The sequence below is a fragment of the Conger conger genome, chromosome 5 (genome assembly GCF_963514075.1).
Source record: "Conger conger chromosome 5, fConCon1.1, whole genome shotgun sequence".
Lineage (NCBI taxonomy): Eukaryota > Metazoa > Chordata > Actinopteri > Anguilliformes > Congridae > Conger > Conger conger.
In genome coordinates this window covers 41,986,627-41,991,642 of record NC_083764.1, presented here as the reverse complement: position 1 = coordinate 41,991,642, position 5,016 = coordinate 41,986,627, and the positions used below count along the sequence as shown (strand labels likewise).

At 38.2% G+C, this 5,016-nt stretch overlaps 1 non-coding gene across 1 annotated transcript; it reads left to right on the top strand.

Annotated features, from left to right (window-relative positions):
* Window positions 1-3,855: 3,855 nt before the first annotated feature.
* On the top strand, window positions 3,856-3,927 carry trnap-ugg (transfer RNA proline (anticodon UGG)). The gene has a single exon. It is a non-coding gene; the product is annotated as a tRNA-Pro (tRNA).
* Window positions 3,928-5,016: the final 1,089 nt, after the last annotated feature.

The window sequence follows — 5,016 nt, the reverse complement described above, 5'->3', positions numbered from 1 at the left end:
TTTTCCTCCCCGTCGGGGAATTGAACCCCGGTCCCTGGCCCGCACGTTGATATCGCGGCGCTGTTCCGAGAAAAACCAATGACGTCCTTACAGCGCGGATTCCTTAACTTTTCCCATTCATTTTCAACGGAAAATTATCCATGGGCTCCTTTTGGTAAGTCTTATTTAGATAATTATTTTGGCATTAACGGGTCATCGAATGATATTCATGTTGTTGAGGTATTCCCGATGTTGTATTGCTATTTTGAATGTTCCAATTGTTCGTTTTTTTATGTGGGAAAATTACAGGTAAACGGGATAATGTCTCTGCATGTCTGCTTCTCAACGTCGTAGCCAGCTACATTAACATGCTATCACATTACGGTTTTAAAATATCACCGTCATTAATAGTATTGACAATTTGTATACACGTTTGATTCGTGAAGGTTTAGACATAAAATGTATTATTGTTGCTCGTATTTCACTGGCAATTGTTTATTGACATTGGCCTAACTTACTGTCATTCAGACATCTTGGTATATGTTCCTTTATTTTCCATTAATATATTATTATTATTATTATTGTTGTTGTTGTTGTTAATGTTATGTAGTTGCCCGGCTAAGTACTTAAATAATAGAGCAGTTTCCACAATTATTATATTATACAATATTTACACCCATGTTACCTTAAATTATATGAATGTACAGTAAATACATATACTTTTTGTTCTGTTTTTTCTTTGTTTAGTACAACAATGACTGTAATGCCAGGCATTGCAGTATAATTAGGCACACAGTATAATTAATACAGGTCTCTTGGTTACTTTCATACATTTGATAACTAATGTTACTTTGATATCTCCAGGTGATCAGCATGTGGAGGCGTCTATATTTTCTCCCAGGTAGGCGCAGATGTACTTCCGAAGAGGTCTGTGAAGTCCTTGGCAAAATCGGAACAATACCAGTACTTCAGGAGACCCAGCCTTCACCTTCCCTCCTGCCCTGGCTATTCCAACTGCCCCAGTCCCAAGCCCAGTCTCCTTTAATACCTATGCATATCCACCATGCTAATATTGTTACAAACAACAATATATAGTTATTCGTTGATATTTTTGTTGCTGTTGTTGTGTTTATATGTTCATAAGAATTGTAATATGCAATGCCCTCCGTAATGCTTGGGATAAAAACATTAATTTAGCTCAGTACACCACAATTTTATATTCATAAACAAACGATTCAAAGTGCAAGTTCTCATATTTTATTAAAGGGTATTTTTATGCATTCTGGTTTCACCATGTAGACATGACAGCACTTTTTATACATAATCCCCCATTTCAGGGCACCATAATGTTTGGGACATATTTATGTGATGTAAATTACAGTCATGTTTACTGCATATTTTCTGTCTGCATGACTGGTTGAAGTCTGTGACCCACTGAGACATGACTGTGGTCTTTTGTGGACAGTAGTCTCTGACACATCCACGCCTGCCTCCTGAAGGGTGTTTCTGATCGGTTGGACACATGTTTGGGATTTTTCTTCATTATGATGAGAATTCTTCAGCTATCAGCTGTAGAGGTCTTACTTGGCTTGCCATGCCCTATGCCCCATTACATGTTCTCTCTCCTTAATGCTGTTCCAAACAGTTGATTTTGTTACACCTAAGGTTTGGCATAACAAAGCAGACATTACAGACTTTTTATTTTAATTTTTCAGTCTCATAATGGCTTCCTTGACATTCATTGGAATTTGGACATTCTGGCCCTCATGTTTAATGCCAACAATAATACAAACCAAAGGCAAGAAAAAGCAGAGAAAAATATGATGTTTATTGTTACTATATATAAAACACACTGTAATTTCAATATGGTGAAACCAAAGTCTGTAAACATGCCCTTCAATATTTGCTGAGAATATGCATTTTTGATTACAAATCTAAAATTGTGGAGAACAGAGCCAAATAAAAATATGTCTTTGTCCTAAACATTACAGATGGCACTGTATATAACATTGTAATCTTTTTTTGTGTATGTAATAAATTGCAATCATTGATCTAATGTCAGTAGTGATGTAATGTCAGTTCTACATCTAATGTGGAACTTTCCACATATTGTTATACACTGCTATTTTCACATACATACTACTGTACTACTTTTATGTTGCCTCATTGTGTAAGTGTAAATATGTTCATACGGTTCTGTACTTTAATAAGCTATACCCTTCACCTCAGTTACATATTTTGCATGTTCTATTTGAAAATATACACTCACTTTATTGGGTATTTATTAGACGTATTAGGTCTTCTGCTGCTGTAGTCTATCCACTTAGAGGTTTGACGCATTGTGTGTTCAGAGATCTGTTCACTGATATGTGCAGTTATTTGCATTACTGTCACCTTCCTGTCAGCTTAGACCAGTCTGGCCCTTCTCCATTACCTCACTCATCCTCAAGCCATTTCCGTCTGCAGAACTGCCGATCACTGAATGTTTGTTTGTTTTTCGCACCATTCTGAGTAAACTCAAAAGACTGTTGTGGATGAAAATCCCAGGAGATCAGCAGTTACAGGAATACTCGTACCTTGCACCAACAATCATGCCACAGTCAAAATCACTATTGGTGGATATGAACATGAACTGGAGCTCCTGACCCATATCTGCATGATTTTGTGCATTGCACTGCTGCCACGATTAGGTAATCGCATGACTAAGTAGGTGTACAGGTGTTCCTAATAAAGTTCTCAGTGAGTGGATATTTTGGCAATTGTCTGTACCTGTGTGCATGGATAGTAGACAAGTTGTAAATATTGTTGTCCTTCAGTTGCCATAAAAACTTTTACCCAACATCCAACCAGCTGCCTACCTTTCATTTTATTTCCTGCTTGATATTATTATGTACTTCATTATCGGTCACGACCTGGCTCATTGGCCGTGACAAAGAGGGAGACGCACACTGACGCATTTAAAAAACAAGGTCAAATTTATTTGAAATAACCAGTTAACAAAAATGTGTAGTGTGAAAGTCAGTTGCATCAGTAGTGTGAGTGAGTAGATGTGTGAAAAGTATGCTGAAGCAATGTTGTCTCATGCAAACCCAAAAAGAACCAACAGGTACGTGGGAAGAGAGTTCCCTCCTTCAGGCAAGAGTCAGGTACATTTTAACATCTGGTCACAGGTGCTCCCAATTGCGCAAATGACCTGGTACTCCACCAACAAGGCACCTGTGAAGTAACGCCAGAATAAGTAGCACAGAGCAGGGGGCCGTAACATATCCCTAATTTTAACAATTGTTAAAATTATAAAACAATAAAATTAAGAAATTTAAAAAACATTCTCAGAGTTACAATAACAGCCATTAAAAACAATGTACTTTAAACAAATTGCATATCCCATATTGTTCAGAGTGAACAGTGGGGGACAGAGCCAAATACCTTAATTGTATTTGAGATAACTATTAAGTAGAATGATGGCAGAAAGGATTTCCTATCCATAGTGAAATCGAGCTGGAGATATAATGACACGACAAACATGATTATGGGACAATTCTACAAGGAAATAGTTTCCATTATTTATGTCATGGTTGGGCAAAGGGCAGATTCGAGCCGTGGTGACCATCGTAGGGCTCTACACCTACACACGGCTGGCCGCCGCGTGACAGGCGGGGATACTGACCACTATACTAACGAGGAAGTTATGAGTATAGCTCAGAGTATTGTTACTTCGAGGTTCTGATTGAGGTTTACTTAAAATCATGGGGTACTGCAGCAGGTTAAATTGTGGTTGTTTTGGTCAAAATAACTCTTGAGTAATGGTTATTAATATTTCTCACAATTATTGGTTGTTAAGAAATTATTGTAACAGGTTACAGAAAGCAATATATAGGCTCGTTGGTCTAGGGGTATGATTCTCGCTTTGGGTGCGAGAGGTCCCGGGTTCAAATCCCGGACGAGCCCTGTTTTTTCATTACATGGAAATGAAAAGTGTGTTATATACAGCTCCGTTTCAGGACGGAAGCGGATCAGGAAAGCCCTTCTGCCTTGGGTCATTTGACAGCATAACTGCTCTGCATGTATCTTACTACTGATCTGTTCTAGCTAACTGTATCCGACAGATCAGAAACACTATATTCAGGAGGCAGGCATGGGTAAATGGCTTATACAGTGTTATACATAGTGCAGACAGATACAGTGGATTCATAAAGTATTCAGACCCCTTTAGTTTTTGCACGTAAATTGATACGAAAATAATTGTTTCTCTTTGTTTTGTTGAACTCTGGAAAAAATATTTTGGAGAAACAATTATTTTTGTATATACTACATATTTGGCAGCAACATGGCGGTTTGAGGCTCATTTTATACCTGGGACCCTTGATGATTTAGCCATTTAGCCAACAAATGTGTCATATTGTATCAGCATAATTTGCAGCTGAATCTAGTCCCACCTCAAACCGATAAAATCGGTTACTTTTAAACTATTGAACTGTCAGGTAAAATATATTTTCCTTACTGGGAGTCCATGCTATCATGGTACACTTAGACTCCTAAACCCCTGTGAATTAAGTAAATAGTTCAACTCATACAGTAAACAATAATTCTTTTTTAAAAATGAGACAGAAATGCAGGAGTTGATCTGAATTGTCTATACTGTGACCATGTGCAGATTGACTGGAAGAAGCCTAGCCTATGATTGTTTTTGAGGTGTTTCCACCCCTCAGAATGACCAGCAGCTTTGTCCTTGAGAATGACTGGTGTGGGTTTGTTCACAGGTAGCTATCAAACAGATAAACCTACTGAGCCTACTGAGCCTAGTCCACTCTCCAGGCCAGCCAACAATTCCTGTGGGACTGCTTCTGCCTGTAAATATACATGTAGAAATACAAACCTGTCTTTATTTAATTCAAGTATTACTTCAGGTCAATGTTTTAATTTAGCTGCTTCGACAACAGAAAAGCTGCCATTGCCAGTTCCACCTGAGCTGCTGGCATTGGCTTCATCCCTTCCTCCAATACCCTGGGCAGAGTGACAGGAGCAGGGTATGTTATT